Raw genomic sequence first — 18,332 nt, 5'->3', positions numbered from 1 at the left:
AAAGACACATGTCCCAATTCACCTGTGGCCAGCTGGAAAGAAAGAAGGTAGAGAGTGGAGTGTCAAAGCTGAAGGTAGGTAAATACTGCCAAGGTCTGATGCACACCACACACATGTCAAGAGTAGCCGGACCTGAGGCTCTAGAAAGTGAGTGACTCCCATAAGTGACTTTGAATTAAGAGCCCCTGGTTTTACAAGACATCGTATCACCATTGTGGCCTCCATTCTCCCAGCTGATGTTGCCAACTGTCCGAGGAATCTGGAGAGTTCCTTCCTCATCTTGTATAGCGCGAAGAGTGCTGCATCTGGAACCAGCAGGCCTGGGCTCTGGTTCGTGGGCCGTCCATTCCCCTGTCCTACCGCCTTTTATTATTCTTCTAGTTCCTTAGGCCAATCTCTGGGTTTCATTTTCCTAGCCTATGAAAATCGAGAAGCTGTGAGCAATTTGATGTCTGGGAATGTATTCCCCCCCCCCAAAAAAAAAGCATTGAGAATTAATGCAAATATTTAGCGGCATGAATGTTCATTACAGCACTGCTATTAATAGAGAAAAAGTTGGAATAACCTAAGTGTCCAGCAGCAGGGGACTGGTTAAATAAGGTTAGTAGTTTAGGTAGTAGGATTATACAAAGGCATTAAAATGATGTTAAGAAACATATCTACAGAGCAGAAAATATTAGGTAAAAGGGGAAAATATCACCAAAAATTGGTTTATATAGGATGAATTCATTTCTATTTAAAAAAGGTACATCTGTATGTGTATATGAAATATATATTACATATAACTTATTATACATAGTATAACATTTATTATACATCTTATATGAAGCATATATTCTATTCTGCATTATACTATATATAATAACACCAATATATATTTTTACCTAGGAGGGTCTTCTAATGATCTAATATGGTGCTAATAGTGTAAAGTATTATCCAGATTGTAGAATCCAAATTTGACTTCTGGGAATGTATCCAGAAAAAGCCTTAAGAATTTATGCGCTTTACCTAGAGGGCTATTTTAATGATCTATCATGCTTTTGCCAGTGGTTGTTTGAAGTAAGTGAGATTACGGGTATTTGACCATACTGTTTTCCTCTTGCTTGTCTGTATTGTCTAATTTTCTATAATGAGCAAAGGTGCTTTTTAGAAAGACAAAGCAATGAAAGAAACTTTTTTTTTTTTTTTTGGCAAAGAGAGGGGCTTGACTGTGATTATTGAGGTTCAGCCCCACCCCCAGAATTCTGTAGGACCAGGAACAGCAGTGGGATGGGGAGGGAGCAGAGGCCACGCCCTGGGTCCAGAGCTGGAGAGCATCTCGAAGCCGCTCTGGACTGTGTGCTCCTCGTAAATATCCTCTCCACCCAGCTCAGGCTCCGGCCTGGAGTTACTCATCCCTAGCTTTCGGCCTTGTTTTGACTCACTCTTCAGACATCATTTCAAAGGAATTTCTGTTTAACCACAGAGCCCACAGGAAGAATCCTACTAAAACTTCATTTTAACTAAGTTTCAGCAGACAGATGACTTAAATTAGCTGCACTGGCCTCGCAGGAAGCCCCCTAATCCCCAACTGCCGGGGCAGTTGCTGCTGGTGGGCCTGATCTGCTGGCGGGCAAGCTCCCTTTTACACACGCATGCACACACGCACACACACGCACACACACGCACACACACGGGCACGCCAGCCCCTGCATCCACAAAGCCCAGCCAGGCATTAAGCCAACTACATGTGCCCTCCTCTGCTTGAATTCCCAGTGTGGCCCAGTGTGGCCCAGTCACTGCAGCTGGCTCTTCATGTGGCCCGACCTCTACTTTAGTGGTTGAAAGGGAACCACTATGTTACCACAGACTGTGTGGGTTTGGAGGACATGGAGAGATTCAGTATGACTGAGAGGTCTCAGTGAACGGTCCCATCCTGCAGGCCACTCAGACGTTCTTGCCACATTTGGGGGTGGCGTCTCCTCTCTCCTCCTCTCCTCTGAATGCTGCTTTTCCTTTCTGTTTATCTTTCCCCTCAGGCCCCCTCAGGGGAAGCTCTCCCACCCCACTCTACCCTTGGAGAAGTCTGCGTGGGCTTCGGCATCTCTTGGCTGGCCCCTTGGGAACGCCTTGATCAGTCTGTTATTTTTCCTTTAATGGTTAAGGTCCCCTGGGGCCCCCTGCATCTTTGTGGGCCGGTTATACTTGGCTTAAGCCTCGACCCCGCAGTGTGTGACCAGAGGCAGTAAAGTAGGGTAGGGGTGGTGGGAAACGGGGGTGGGGGGCTTTTCCACATTTTTACGGATAATATAATAACCTCATGGTTGAGACTAAGATGGAACAATGCTAAAGGAAATGGAGATTGTGAGACCAATGGAGAAAAGCAGTTCCCACCGCCCCACCAACCCAAACCCGCCACCGCGCATGCTCCCCGCCAGTCAAGCTCTTGACCACCTCTTTGCCTGAGCCAACAAAACTCTCCCTGCGAATTCTTGAGTCCTGGGCTTCTTCCCCAGAGATGCCCTCTGCTCCCTGCACCTAAGATCTCTCTCGCGGCATGTCTCTGTTTAATCCTGTGACAGCTCCGAGGCCAACCTCAGCCCTGTCTTGATTTACAAGCAACATCTGTGCACCGTGAGCTCCGAAACTCCCATACTGGCCTCCTGGGCAGGTGCTCCAGCCCCTCTTCCCCCTGTCGCACACACTCTCCTGCCCGCATTTAGTGACTCCTGTCTGTCTCTGCCCCTGCGTCTCTTTACTCTGTCCCCAGAGCAGACAGATCCTCCCTTTCTCAGAAGGAGCAGCTCCCCCAGTCCTCTGCAGAGGGACCCCCATTCCTCTCCCTTTAGCTCTCATGCGATCATCAGGCTAGCTGTTACTCCTGTAGCATCAGTGCATAGGTGAAGACTTGCCTCATCCATCCCGACAGCCTCCCCAACCCCAGACCTGGGGCCCCCAGGGAGCCCTGGATTCAGGCTTCCCCTTTACACGTAGCATGTTGAGCCACAGTTAGCCCCCTCGCCCCTGGTTGAACCAGGAGCTTTGGTGAGGATGAGGACTGGGTCTTTTCTATGTTTCCAGCTCCACTTCGTCCCTATTTCTTTAACAAGCGTTTGAACAGATCCTGGATGAAACTGAGCTGGCGACACTGGAGACGAGACTGAGTGATCCCTAACTGTGGACCGGATTGTCAATTTGGGCCTGCCCACCAAGAGGAAAGCCAGAAAACTGCCTACACGGGCAGAAGGGAATTTACCTGTCATAAGTGGGGTATGAGTGTAGTAAGGCAGGCCATACTATATGTCTCTTTCCAAAGGGGAGAAGCCCCGGGGCCCCTGGGTGGCTCAGTTGGTTGGGCATCCGACTTCAACTCAGGTCATGATCTCTCAGTTCATGAGTTCGAGCCTCGTGTCGGGCTCTGTGCTGATGGCTCAGAGGCTGCTTCGGATTGTGTGTCTCCTTCTGTCTCTGTCCCTCCACTGCTCTCTCTCTCTCTCTCTCTCTCTCTCTCTCAGAAATAAAAATTAAAAATACAAACAAAGGGGAGAAGACCCTGTGACCCTTCCCCGGGCCTGCTTGGTGAGGCCGACCCTATCTTACTCCTTGTCATTCAGTCAATACCTTTTACCAAGCATTGACTATATACCAGGTCCTATGCTCAAAGCTAATGGGGAAACTGAGGCACAGATCAAGCAAGCTTGTCCACGGTCCCCCAGCCAGTTGGTGGAAGAGCTGGAAGACAAATGGAGCTCAATCCACAGCCCTCACTCTTCACCTCAATGCCAGATGTTTGAACTGGAGGGAAGAACTCATAGGTGTTTCCCGGGGTTTTGTCCAGCCTGGAATCTACTGGAATCTGACCTCCCAGTAGGTAGAGTCAGCCAGCTTTTGGAGCAGCCCAGGGAAGTGTCAGAGACGTTCCTAAGTCTCTAGTGGGGTCACCTGTCCAGTTGTCTCCTTCTCTCGACTGATTTTTGCTGGTGATGCTTGTGGGGACAAGTGAGCCCGCCTGCACACCTCAGGAGGAAGTGTGGCAGTGACTGGCTGTGATGTTTGAATGTGGTGTTTCCACTCACCAGCGCAACCCGGATTTAGGTTCCTGAGAATTGCTAACCAGCCACCCCCTTGGATCTTTATCCTTCCTCCTGTGTCCTTCCTGCCACCTGTAGTCTAAATTTAGTGACGAGCAGGGGACAGCTCTTTCCACCCCCGGGGCTCAGGCCACTGAGCTGCTGAGCGTGGGGCTACCGTGGGGGTGGTGAATTGGTGTGGGAGCTCCACCGTAGTCTTCCTGCTGGGGTCTCCTGCACTGTGGGCTTTCTTAAGTTTCTTTTTTCCTTAGCTTATAGAAGTAATACGTAATTTAGAAAATACAGAAAAATATGAAAAAGAAAATAAATAACATTTCTATTTCCATCACTAAGCGGTTTCCTTGTTAATATTTTGTCCAGTCTTGTTTCTTGATGTTTGAGTCATTTTTTTAATTCTGATAAGCACACAAGTTTTTCAGTATTTTTCAATTCTTTTTTTTTTTTTTTTTTTTTTTTTTTGGTCTACAGAGTTGAAATCCTACGACGCCATCGGTTTCGTGCCTCATTTCTTCACCTTCCATTCTGCAAAATAAGCAGTCTTCAGGTTTTTGCTTCAAACTTTTAAAGACCATTTGCTAACACAGGATTTTATGGTTTCAATGAACTATGGCTTACTTTACTATTCCCCTATTTGGAGGTTGCTTCTGATTTTTTGCAATTGTGAATTATACTACTTGATGATGAACATCGCTATGCCTGAATCTTTAATGACATTTAGAATTGCTTCCTTAAGATCAATTTCTAGAAGTGGGATGATAAGATAAAAAGCTACGAATATTTTTAAGCCTTGTGATCTTTCATGCCAAAATACTTTCCAAAAGAGCTGGGTCATCTTACATGATCTCCCAGCAGTGCGGAGGGGTGAAGAGGCAGCACTTCGAAGTGAGTGAACCAAGTTCAAAGAAAGAAATCAGATTCACTGGCAAATTTTAGCCTAAAGGGAAAGGTCAGGAAGGGAAAGAATGAAGTGTCACCTCTTGCAGAGAAACAACTTTTACAAAACGACTATAGGAATGAGAACCAATGGGGACTTTTTCCAGATTAACTTGGGAACCCACCATCTGCTTTTCCTCTGCTCATCTCCCTGGGAGACTCCCTTGTCCATCTCTCCTAGAACGGAGGGCTGAGTAGTGGCAGCAGCCAGCTTCCCTGGAGACAGGTGGCTGTGCCCTGCCCACCATAACCTCTATCTAAAAGGCTGAAACATGCCCGAAAGGAAGAGATCTTAAAGATTCTCTGGTCTTTCGCTGTATTTCTCCGATTCACTCTACTTCAGCACAATCCTTGTTTACATGATTCCTTGTATACGTATGCTTTCCTCCTAAGTTTTGGGGGTGGCTGATGTTGCACAGTTGTCTACAGTGCTTAGAAGGTGCACTTTAAAAAATTCTAATAACGTAAGTTTCAGGCTTTTTTGACTGGTATTCATTACGAGGGTGAATGGTTTCTCAGGTCTTTGCTAATTTTCTGGATGCTCTTAAAGTAAGTTAACTAATGGGAGGTGTGGATCTACCTGTGTTCCAGTTCATCTGTGCACCTGCTCTTGAAGAATAATGCCCTATCGCAGGGAGAATTAAAGCATGTAGGTAGGAGTCTTGTGGCCTTTCCCTTTCCACATACATTGGGACATTGATATCTAAGACTTAACCTTAGATATGATCTTGCTGTTATTAACTTAATCATCATTGGGGCCCCTGGGTGGCTCCATTGGTTAAGCGTCGAACTTCGGTTCAGGTCATGATCTCGCAGTCTGTTCTGTGAGTTTGAGCCCTGCGACGGGTTCTGTGCTGACAGCTCAGAGCCTGGAGCCTGCTTCAGATTCTGTGTCTCCTTCTCTCTCTGCCACCCCTCCCTCATGCTCTGTCTCTCTCAAAAATAAATAAACATTAAAAAATTAAAAAAAAAACCACCCTTAATCATTATTCAAGGCTAGATTCAAATCCCATCTCTTTCAGGGAAAAAAAAAAAATCTTTTGACACCCCCTCTCCCTGCCTCCAACCACCACGCTAAAGAATTCAGGTTGTCTTCTAAATTTTGGCTGTCTATGCCAGTGGTTTAAACAATCCTATTTGGGTATGACAATCTCCTTTTAATTTCAAAAAATGTTTACACACTCACATGACAATAAGTGTTCTTTGAACACCTATTTTAAAAATTCATGAAGACCAAAGGACAGACAGCATGAAATTGTTTTTAAGTGGCTATGCATTTGGTAGTCACAATATATATTTATAAAATAAGTATATGTACCTTCTGAGTTGTGTCTGAGTCATCTTACAGATATAAGGATTTGTGATGCTTAATATAACCCATAGATTACAAGGAAACCAAGATCCACAGTTTGGGAGCCGTTGGCCTATTTCATTTATATACAAAGAATCACACGCCAAGGGACACTGCTTGCCTGGTCACTCAACTCTTTAGGCTGGACTATATCCCACAGTTAGACTGAATCCTTCCCGAGGACAAGAACTTCCCCTTACATGCTTTTGTACATCCACAGTGCTAATAGACCCTTCAATTAAAGATCATCAACTGAGCACTAACCACACGCAGGACACTGAACTTGACTCTGGGAGATACAAAGTATAAGATCCACTTCTTAGTCTTGAGATCTGACAGTACAGTTATAAAGACATGGCAAATGTCTCCACGAATGCATTAATGAATTAGTGAATTAAGGCTGTGAGAGCAAGTGACTCTTTAATGGCTGAACTCCACAGGTTATAGGATTAATCATGCAGTGAGTTTCAGTGCGAACTGAAAGATGATTAGGACCTGGCTGCCTCCTTCAGCCCTGGAAGGTGCTCAGAGAAGAACTGAATGAATTAATGCATACAAAAAGTACTTTGGGTTATTTCTTCCTAGACAGGTACAAAGTGAAACTCATTTTTCAAAAGAATAACTCTTCCTCGGAAACACACAGGAGTCAATTTCTTGCAAGGAGCAGTGGATGAAGAGGAGAGGCATTTTCCTATTTCCTTCCAGGAACCCCTGAATCCTATAATCTCTTAGAATGTTATTGCTGGGATCCAGAAATCATGTAGGTCAACCTTCCATGGGTGAGACTATTAAGGCTCCAATGGAAAAGTGACTTGCCCAGGTTCATAAAACCAATTCCTAGCATAGCTGGGACTTGACCTCTAGGAGCTGGACTTCAAAGCTAGTGTTCTTTCCACTTTATCTTCCTACCTTGAAAATCCCTTTCCTTTCACTGAACTTATCAGAACTACTTGTCTAAAACAAGTCTGCCTGAGGCTAACCCACCCACCTTCTTATTCTAATCACAATGCTAGACTGGCCTTTCTTCTCTTGCTATCTAAACATGCCCTAATTAGAAATCAGAAGCAACTCCTGGGCCCAGGCCAATGCTTCAAAGAGTCTGTGTATTGGCACCCACAATGCCAAAACCATCCTTGGAAAAGACAGACTGTTAATTACAGAACCCAAACCATTGCTTTGTGGATTGTGGGGATTTCGTGAGCACGGGTGGGAGATGGGGGAAGTTCTGGAGGGGCTTTCTTCACTGTCATTAGTTTTCACCCACAACAGAGAGCTGTCTTCCCTAGGATACCAGAAAGCAATTAGGTTGGGACCCGGCCAGGGAAGCTCCCACCATCTGGTGAATATTTAGGCGTCCTGGGTGATCTGGAAAGTCAGTGGGTGGGCACTGAGATACACAGATAGGCCTTCTGGCCAAGGATGTTTGAGGCTCAGGAATCTGGAGGGGCAAATGCCCTCAAGAAATCACCCCAAATTCCCTGACCATCTGTGGACTGAAGTCAAGCTATTGGTCAAGTTTCCCTAACAAAGCATTGCTCTGGGAACCTTAATCCATTAATCCATTCACTCAACGCCCATCTATTGTGCCAGGTTAGTATGGTGAAGTCACTTGACTTACATTGACCATCATGTGACCTCCACCTCTGATGCTACTGCTCCTTAGCTGTGTGACTTGGGCGAGGCGTTTATTTTTCTGGTCCACCTCCTTGTACTTCTGGCTCAATCTCATCACCTATAAAGTGAAGGGATTGTACAAAATGATTCCCTTTCCTTCTACCTGTGTGAGTTGGGATCCAGTTAGGAGACAGAAACCACACAGTACTTGGAACAGGGGAAGTTCAATACACGGAATCATTCACTAATAACAGAGAACTAGTTACTGGGGGGTGAAGTGAACTCTGCAGAGTATTAGAATAGCACCTAGAGGGCGCGGCCTCAGGCTTGCCCTCCGGCTGAGACAGAGTATCCAAGGAAGGAACGAGTTGGAGAGTCCCTATCCCCAAGGCTGATGTGAGGACCATGTAGCTGTAATCCAGTGAATGGCACAGAAATTCTTTGAGGTGTTACCGGGCTGGGCATGCAGGCAAGGAGTCATCCACTGAGGCACTGGAGAAATTTGTTGAGAAACTGCCCTTGGGAGTGCTGTGGGTCTTGCTGGGAAGCCCACTAAGGAGCTTGTGGAAGCCCACAGAAGCTGCCATTGAGGGTTGCACGGAAACTTGCTTGAGGTGCGTGTGCCCCATCCCCTGGTCCCCTGCCGCAGGAAAGGCACACGAGAAAGAAGAAAGCATGTCAGAACCAGGAAGAGAAGTCCCTTTCTACCACTCTCCTGCGGTGTCCTTCCAGAACCCTCTACTGACAAAGCGTAACATCATGCCATCATCGGGTAAAGAGAAATATTTTCAGGCTCCCACCCCAGTACCACATGCTGGGCAATGAAGGGTAGATTTGCAGATGAGATGTGACAAATCGATGACTGGCACATTATCATTCTATAATACATGATTCTTTGATTCAGTCCTTTTTTTTAACGTTCAAATGTATGAAAGAAGTAAATCATTTGTATGGTACCTAGCCTAGACATGGTCTTAGCCTATTCTATGATCTCCTCACCTCTATTCCTCAATAATTAATGAATTGCTTCAGAAACAACACAACACAACACAACACAACACAACACAACACAACACAAAACAAAACAAAACAGTCCTGGGTAGGAAGACCTTTGACTTTAAAACTCTGAGCATGCCATAATTATGCTTATATATGATTATAAATATCTCTGTTTTAATTACAATTATGTAAGTAGTGACAAGTTATTAGTAACAACTATGCCAAGGATGTAGGTACATCTGAGCTTCCAGGGGAATGAATAAAAGTTGTCAAGGCCTTTGCTAGCCTTCCAAATGACAACAAATAACTCAGAGAAGTAAGATCAAGAATAAAGGGAATCTCAAATCAAATGCTATGAAGAACCAGGTGAATGACAAAATGTGATAGAAGGTTGTAGGAAGGAGAAACATCCACAGGCTGAAATGGTCAAGGAAAGATGTGTGTTGGAATCCCAATTTGAGAAAAATGTTGAACAATGGGCAAATATTGAGGGAATAGGCCAAGATGTGGCCACAAGTCCTGTGACCCCAAATTTGCTAGCCTAATGTCCGAACTCAGTCAGTTGCCAATACATGTGCAATGCACACAGACTGTTGATAGGGAGATCAGCACACAGGACCTCTGAGTCACTGGATCCTGGGCAGCCTCATTTGGAGGAAATGTCATTATATAGACCTTCCGCCATCATTTAGGCAAACCCGTGGTTCTCGTATCAATGGGTTGACCATTTGCTAGTGTGGAGGATTCACTGTTGTAATCATCACTTTTGCTCTGCACATTAACTGAAACTTTGAAATACCAAAAAAGAAGAACAAATAAATGTCCCAAATAATTGCGATCAACGGTGCAAACACAGCCTTGCTGTGTCGGGTGCGTCGGGTTTATTTGCTCTCTCATGAGTGAAAATTGGGCAGAGGTGTGGCTCAGAAGTGTTCTGAGTGTTTTGACAAGCTGTGCCCTGTGTGGGGATGACAGAAGGCAAGTGGCTATTGACCTTGGTCAATATTGCTTGTATTTAATATTTACTGATATTTGGCCTCTGTGACCCGAGAGTTTGCTGACTTTCCTTCTACCTCTCTTGGTTGGCCTCTGTTTCTCCATGCATCCTCTAAAAGCTGTACTTCCTGGCCCTTCCTATCCATTCCTGTGGCTCAGATTACCATTTATATCTGCTGACAACATCTGTCTGAGTTTTTATCTTCAGCTCCAAGCCGGAATAGGCAATTCTAGCTCAACGTGTCCTGAGCTGAACGAACTTTCTTACCCCACAAAGCTGCTTCCACTCCTGCTTGCCCTCTTAGCATAAGACAACATTCTTTCACCCAGGGGTGCAAGTTAAAAACCAGGAAGTCATTCTTATGCTTTCATTCTCACCGCCGCCCCCCCCCCCCCAAACATTCGTATCAGTCCTCAAAGGCTACTGAGATCCTCTAAAATCCTTCAATCCACCTCCTAGTTTCCACCCCACTTCCACCCATGTGCCAGAACCTCTAACCTGGACTCCCACAACTCAACTAGTTTTTAACCAGGCAACTACTTTACTCATGAAAAAAAACTGTATTGAAAAGAATCATATCCAACCTAGGTTGAGGTTGTGTCCCTCCGAGTTGGTTTTACTTTGCTTTAGTTTGCTTCTGCCATGAGTGTAGAGTAGATTACAAATATTTTTTTAAAAATATTCTTTTAATGTTTGTTTTTGAGAGAGAGACACAGAGGGCAAGCAGGGGAGGCGCAGAGAGAGAGGGAGACGCAGAATCCGCAGCAGGCTGCAGGCTCCGAGCTGTCAGCACAGAGCCCGACGCGGGTGCCAACCCAAGAACCGTGAGATCATGACCCGAGCCGAAGTCAGACGCCCAACCGACTGAACCACGCAAGCACCCTTAAAAACAATTTTAATGCCAGTTTCTTGGCTTCAAGGTGCCTGGTCATGCAATTAATATAGTTTGAAAACCCCAGATGGTGTGGGGCCAAGCATGAAGTTAAAGATCCTTTTTGGAGACTACCTGTTTCCCACTTGACGCCTGTGCCCATGCATCTCTTTGCCAGCGGGTGGATATTTTCCAGTGCATGCTTCCACAGAAGACCTAGGAATAGAATTCGGTGATTCATCACTTCTGTATAACACCCAGTGCTCATCCCAACAAGCGCCCTCCTTAACACCCATCGCCCATTTAGTCCATCCCCTCCATGCAACACCTAGCTTTACGATGGTTTTCTAGTTGCGGCTCCCAGACGTTCATTTTCTTCCCCAACGATATTTGCTAGGCAGCATGCTACTTACTAGTCATCACAGGACAGAAAAGGTGAGCAGAATTGGAAAATCTTTAATTTTGTACAATAAAGTAGAACCTCGTCTTTCGATTGCATTTTAGAGTAATTCCCTGGTCGTGCTTTATCTCAGTACCAAGCATTGTAAAGATTCTGCCGTATAAACGTGTTGTTTTTATAAAAGTGGTCACCTGGATGTTATCCTGACTCACGTAAATTGCAACATGCAAGGATACGCTGAACTCACACAAGACGCAGGGGTCCTTCCATCAACCCCTTCTTTACTTGGGAGTGTCTGCTATTCCCTCTGCTATGCCCCCAGGACTCATAGGGCAGGACATGGGACGCTGACAAATAGAACATGGGGGAAATCACCAGTATCGGTAACCCAGTAAACATTAAGAAGGCCTATTGCCTTTTAAAAAAATAAATTAAATAGAATTTTAATATTTTCTTCTCTTTCCTCAAAGGATTATCTTGTGCATTCTGAGGGGGTCTCTGTAGACCGTGGTTTTCGAGGAGGATGTTCTAAGTTGAACTGCATCCCCACTGTAGGATGCAGTAGATCCTACTCCTGAACCAGGGGGTGCACATGCTTGTGAACGTGACCGTGTTTGGAAATAAGGTCACTGCAAATATAGTTAGTTTAATTAAGATGCGGTCAAGCTGGAGCAGGTGGGCCCTTTATCTGATATGACTGGTCTCCTGACAAGAGGAGGAGACGCTCAGAAAAAAAGACAAGGTAGAGGCCCACAGGGAGATAGCCGTGTGATAAGGAAAGCAGAGATCCGAGTGACGTAGCCATGAGCCAAGGACTGCCAACAAACACCAGAAGCTGGAAGAGACAAGGAAGGAGTCCCCCTTACAGGTTTCAGAAGGAGCATGGCTCTGCGGACCCCTTGCTTTTGAACTTCTAGCCTCCAGAACCGTGAGACCGTACATCTCGGTTGTGTTCAGCCACAAAGCTTGTGGTACTTGTTACAGCAATCCTGGGAAACTAATACGAACGTGGATCCAGAGAATGACTGAAGGAAGTTCAGAGACGTGGCAGGAATACCAGTCGGGCGAGGGGAACCCGGAAACCTGGGTAGGTGACAGCCCAGGCAGGAGGGTGTGCTCCATGGTTTCCGATGCATCCCGGGAAGCAGGAGGATGTGAGCAGAGGAATGTGCTCGCTCGCCCAGGGGTGGGGGTGCGGAGAGGACCCGCATCTGCTCCAAGGGGTGGAGACACTTAGGGGGCAGAGGAAGATGCACCTGGTTGAGGGTGGCGATGGGTTGTGAAGAGCCCTCAGTGCCCATTCTTTCGGCTCCCTTGGCCTTCCCTCTCCTTGCATCCAGGTTTCTTTGGCTGCCTTCTGGTTGTTGCAGCCTTCTCTATGTTAACATTCTTTAAGATCTGCCTGCGACCCACATCTGGGCTTCCGGCTGCACCCTGTCCCCACCCCCCACTCCGGTTCTTTCTGTGTCCTTTCCACACAGGACGGGTCACATTCTCTCTGCCTCCGATGCCTGAAATCCTACCACATTCGAGCTACCACCTTAGCGCCCTATTTATAAAGGTGTCCTAAGTTCTTGCATTTCTGTTTAATAATGGCATCCTAAGCAGCTGTCGGAAAGATTGCCCTCATCAAAATGAAAAAGCAAGGTGTAGAAAAGTCTGTCTTGGGACACTTCCATCTTATGTAGAGAAGTTGTCTATGCCGAGCTAGACCACGCATAGCCTGTTAGATCAGACGTAAGAGAGGACAAGGAAGGTAAAAACCTGTTCCTAAAGAAGGAGCCCTATTTCTCTTGAAAGGTTCAGACATTATCTGCTAAACTCAGAGAAGAGATTTCCCCTCTAGCAGCTGACGGGAAAGAATAGGTTTGCTCACTTACTCATTCATTCGACAAATATTAATTAAGCACCTATTTCTTGACCTGTGTTAAGTGTTGGGAATACAGTAAAGAACGAAGGTGTAATATATCCGCTCTTGGAGGGAGTGCAGTCTTTTGAGGAATTTAGGCCTTTGATGCAGTGTGATAAATGTCAAAAGGAAAACTGTAGAAGCTTTGTATTCCAAATGCCTGCTTATCTATGTGTCAGTCACTTGGTATGATAGGCAGAGTAATGACCTCCAGGGATGGCCCTGTCTTAATCCTCAGAAGCCTGTGAATATTTTATCTTACGAAGCAAAAGGGTCTTTGCAGACGTGATTCAATTCAGAACCTTGAGATGGAGATGTTACCCTAGATAATTGGGGGGTGGAGAAATGTAATTATATGCCTCCTTAAAATCAGAGAGTGTCTCCTAGTTGATTTCAGAGTGAGAGGGAGATGTGGCTTTGAAGATGGAGGAAGGGGCCACCAACCATGGAATAAGGGCAGCTTCTAGAAGCTAGAAAAAACAGAAATGAACACTCCATGGACACCTTGATTTTAGCCCAGTGAGACCTGTGTCTGGCCTCTAATTTACAGAACTGTGACTTTTTTTTTTAAGTTTATTTATTTATTTTGGAAGAGAGAGACAGACAGACAGACAGAGACAGAAAGCATGTGATTGGGGTAGGGAGATAGAGAGAGGGAGAGAGAGAGAGAGAGAACCCCAAGCAGGCCCCGTACTGACAGTGTGGAGCCTGATGAGGGACTCAAACCCACGAACCGTGGGTTGAGAACCCATGACCTGAGCTGAGATCAAGAGTTGGACACTTAATCAACTGAGGTGCCCCAGAGCTGCGTTGTTTTAAGCCATTAAATTTGTGGTCAGCAACAGTAAACTGATACATTGGATTAGGCTAAGGCATACAAAGTTGAATAAGACAAAGTCCCTATCTTCAAGAAACTCACAAAATTGTTTCTTGAACAAGAAACATGTGGAGAGAAACATGTGAACAGCATAATAAAAGTGCCAAGTTTGGAGTGTGTGCATGGAGCTGTGTACATCAAAATTTATTTGGAAACTTCCTGTTAGTCTCTCCAGTTTTCAGATTACCCAGTGGTAATTTTCAGTCTCTAATGGTGCAACTGGTTAACGACATTGACACAGCTGATCATGCCCTCCTCCTAGACACACTTCCTTCTTTTGGTTTGCAGGACCCCACACTCTTTTGGTTTTTCTCCTTCTTCACCGGATGTCACTTTTCCATATCTATCTCCTTTGTTCCTTATCTTCTCCCAACCCGTTCATATTGGAATGTCCTAGAGTGTCCTTGGCCCTCTTTTCTGTAGCTGTATTTCTTCCTTTGGTGACCTCATATAGCCTCATGCCAACTATATGCTGACCACAGCCAAGTTTATCTCTCCATCCCAGACCTCTGTCCTGGGCTCCAGATTTATGCATCCAGCCTCCCACTTGCCATTTCCACTTGGATATGTAATGGACATCTCATAGGGAACATGTCTAACACCGAACCCCTGGTCTGCCCTATCCCACCCTGCCTCCGACAACCTACTCCGTCCACAGCTTTCCCCATCTCAGTAGATAACTTCCAAGTGCTCAGATTCATAACTGACTGCGTTTCATATCAATCTATCAGGAATTTTAAGTGGCTCAACCTTCAAATATATCCAGAATCTGACCACTTCTCTACTGCTACTACCCTGGTCTGCTCACCATTGCCTCTTGCCTGGATTACTGCAAAACCATGATATGGTTTCCCATGTCCCTCCCAGAAAAGCCTTAAGCCCTCACAATATCCTACCAGGCACTACAGGATCTGGATCCCCGGCCCACCTTCCGTCCCTCAGGCTATCTCTATCTGTTGCCTTTTTTTCCATTCTGTTGCAGCCACCCTAGTGCTTTTCACATCTGGATCTTTGTTCTTTAGGAAGAACGATCAGTCTCAGGGAGTCTGAACTATGCCTGGCACTTAAGAAGCACCCAGTAAATATTCAATGAGTGAACAAATGAATGTTCTTAATCACTAGCTCTCCTGTTGCTTGATTCTCCTTGTTGTTTTTTTTTTAATTTTTTTTTTAACGTTTATTTATTTTTGAGACAGAGAGAGACAGAACATGAACGGGGGAGGGTCAGAGAGAGGGAGACACAGAATCTGAAACAGGCTCCAGGCTCTGAGCTGTCAGCACAGAGCCCAACGCGGGGCTTGAACTCACGGACCTCGAGATCATGACCTGAGCTGAAGTCGGACGCTTAACCGACTGAGCCACCCAGGCGCCCCTGATTCTCCTTGTTTTTAATGATGCTGTTTACACCACTAGTTGCTTGAGATATTTATCTAGAATCTCAGTTTTGGACAGCATTGACTGGGCTCTTGAATGTTTTGATTTTTTATTTAGAATGCAGTGCTTTTATGATGTCAGGGGCATTAATATTAAAAACAAAGAGCAAACAATTGAAAAAACAACCCTTAGGGAACATGTCTGAAAGCTTGAGTCTACCTCAGAGTGGTTTTTCAACCTGGCACTCTCCACCAAACTTGTTCCGACTTGACTCAGAGATGAAACTGCAAATACGTAATTCTGAAAGTTCACACGACAATCACCCATGACTTTATAAACGCACTGATTTTGTGAGTATTCATATTCTTTTTTAAAAATTTTTTTTAACGTTTATTCATTTTTGAGAGACAGAGAGAGACAGCATGAATGGGGAAGGGGCAGAGAGAGAGGGAGACACAGAATCTGAAGCAGGCTCTGAGCTGTCAGCACAGAGCCCGATGCGGGGCGTGAGCCCATGAACTGTGAGATCGTGACCTGAGCAGAAGTCGGAAGCTCAACCGATTGAGCCACCCAGGTGCCCCATGAGTATTCATATTCTTAAACCTGAAACCAGAAGGTCAACGAATCCTTTGTTTAAAATGGCATTAAGCTAAATCTGTGTCTGAATTGTTTTCATTCAGAAAACTCAGTCACTTACATTATCCAATAAATCAACACTGACTTCCTGGGCACTTGCTGGAAGAAGCCATGACTCCTGCTTGAGGACATAGACCCGGAGTTACCCAGGAAATGACTACTCTGAATCTCTAGATGTGATTATATCTTCTTCACTTCATCTTTTCCATATTTTGGAAAAAAGAGGAAGTACCAGCAAAATGCAAAGACTAAAGCAAGCTGGTCTGTTATACTTTTCCTAACCCTAGTATCAAAAATACATTAGACTCAGCATAATTCGGGGCTGGAGTTCTCTTTTTATTTCATTGACTTGGCTCCTGGGGTGGGGGGGCTATAATCTCGGACAGCTGACAGTCTGAGATCTTGCTAGACCTGCCTGAGGGAACATGAGTTCTGGTGGTTCCAGAAGGATTCATTCTAACTGCCTCCCGTGGTGTGCTGGGGTGACTTCACAAGAGCCGACTGGTAAATTTCAAAGGAGTTGTGTTTTTTTTTGAGCCGGTCGATGTCACATTGCTGTCTCTCCATGGTGAGAGTTGGAAGTTGACAGTTACTACAAACCTCCCCCCACCCCCACCAGCTGACCACCACCAAAAAAGTCAGCTATCAGACATTTTACCAGTATAGCAGGGGTTGAATTTCTTTTTCAACAGACCTAGTTTTGTCAACAGGGGTTTCTAAATTCCCATTTTCCAGTTTTGGTCTTTTTCTCTGAAGTATTTTAATTTTCTATAGCAAATCACTTACAGGTCATTTTATTTAAGTTTTGACTTTATCATTTGTTGTGTGTTTTTTGTCTTGTTGTTTTTGTTTTTTCTCTATGAGCAAATTCTTTACAAGTGGGAATCCCTGATTAGGCTTCGGTTTTACGTTTGTTTACACAACTCCATTTGTAACTACATAGCATGATTAATAATTGCTGACTCTCTGTCCCGCCCCTTCTCTAATATTGATGTAATTTAGCCTATGTCAGCTTCCGCATCATCATTCTTAAAACTGGAGTAATGGTACATACTGCTCATTTACTTGCGGGGAGTATTAAAAAAATAACATGTAGACTCGGCACGGTGCTGGGCACATGGCAATATCTCACAAACTTTTACTTACTGTGTAGTAATAGTGGCAGGTATTGAGCTGTAAGAAGCGCACACACAAAAGGGTGAGATGGAATGCGTTGGTGAACAAATACTTTGACCTTTATACCTTTATAGCTTAGGAACACGAATAAACCAAGGTTTGCCGCCTGGTAGTTGAGATATTGGGTGTCCCTATCTAAGCGGATTGCTTTGCAGGTAGAAAGAGATCAGTGGAGAAATTATCTTTAGACACTCAGAGTAACAAGGCGGATTTCGTAGATCAGTCAGATCAGGTTGATATTTCAGAGTTGTAGGACTGAGAAATGTTGGCTACTTCGTACCTTCTTGTTCTCCTGAAACATCCAAACGCCCTGTGTCCTCATTGCCCATCTTCCTTTTAACTGATGGTCATGATTCACAGGAAAACAGAAGCAATGACAACAGTAAAGACCTTCTTTTCCTTCCACAAATATAGCGACCTTTGTGCGTCTATACCTGTATTTTTTGTCTTCACTCGTGTTATTGCAGATGGCATGTCCAAGCTCCTATCTAAAGGATCACACCCCCCCCCTTTTTTGTTTTACCTTCTCTAGAGCTTAACTCCCATCTGTGTCCCCCTTCAGTCTTTCTCCTTGACTGGTTCATTCTCCCAGCCTACAAAAAAGTGTTAGTAGTGCTTAAAAAAACAAAGCCTTCTGTGGTTCCCTTGCCACTTTCCAGCTACTATCCCCTTCTCTGCTCTCCTTCACACCGCACTGGTCATAGCCTCTACCTCATTACCTTCCATTCTCTCTTGAACCCAGTTTACTCAGGCTTCTCTTTCCCGCCGGGAGCTGTTTTGTCATTAGCGGCATCCATAATGCCAAACCCAATGGTCACTCAACTGTCTTCATGCTCGTCCATCTCTCTGCAGTATTCTGCCTTTGAAAAACCACCCTCCCTTGATTGCTGGAGCACCACACTCTGGTTTTTTGCCTGCCCTCTGGCCATCCCTGTCTGTCTCCTATGCGGGACCTTCTCCTCTTGGCCCTTGGCCTTTTTCTCCCATGATAGATCTCATCTGGTCCCATGGCCTTAAGCTCTATGCATTTGCCCAGGTTTCCCAAGGCTGTGTCTCTAGCCCCCTCCCCAAGGAGTTTCGCTCTAGCTATTTAAGCCGCCTACTTAATATCTCCACCCTTGGCTC

General features: G+C 45.2%; 1 long non-coding RNA gene across 1 annotated transcript; it reads right to left on the bottom strand.

Moving 5' to 3' along the window:
- Positions 1-10,842: 10,842 nt before the first annotated feature.
- Positions 10,843-17,767, bottom strand: LOC121041932 (uncharacterized). The gene is made up of 2 exons (XR_005795931.1): positions 17,731-17,767; positions 10,843-11,051 (listed from the first exon to the last, which is right to left on the bottom strand). It is a non-coding gene; the product is annotated as an uncharacterized LOC121041932 (long non-coding RNA).
- Positions 17,768-18,332: the final 565 nt, after the last annotated feature.

Source organism: Herpailurus yagouaroundi, unplaced genomic scaffold, assembly GCF_014898765.1.
Source record: "Herpailurus yagouaroundi ecotype Mexico unplaced genomic scaffold, PumYag 184, whole genome shotgun sequence".
Lineage (NCBI taxonomy): Eukaryota > Metazoa > Chordata > Mammalia > Carnivora > Felidae > Herpailurus > Herpailurus yagouaroundi.
Note: the sequence above shows the minus strand (reverse complement) of the source record. Positions and strands in the feature narration are given on the sequence as shown.